Source organism: Pygoscelis adeliae, unplaced genomic scaffold (genome assembly GCF_000699105.1).
Source record: "Pygoscelis adeliae isolate BGI_AS28 unplaced genomic scaffold, ASM69910v1 Scaffold38, whole genome shotgun sequence".
Lineage (NCBI taxonomy): Eukaryota > Metazoa > Chordata > Aves > Sphenisciformes > Spheniscidae > Pygoscelis > Pygoscelis adeliae.
This window is the reverse complement of record NW_008825614.1, coordinates 12,722,453-12,722,691: the sequence shown is the minus strand read 5'-3', so window position 1 is coordinate 12,722,691 and position 239 is coordinate 12,722,453.

Genomic DNA, 239 nt, shown 5'->3' with positions numbered 1-239 from the left:
TCACATTCCCCACCAGCCCCTCCTTGTTGGTGAGAACAAGGTCCAGCATAGCACCTCTCCTCGTTGGCTCCTTTATTACTTGGAGAAGGAAGTTATCATCAATGCATTCCAGGATCCTCTTGGATTGCTTATGCCCTGCCGTGTTGTCCCTCCAACAGATGTTGGGGTGGTTGAAGTCCCCCATGAGGACCAGGGCTTGTGACTGTGAGGCTGCTCCTATCTGTCTGTAGAGGGCCTCA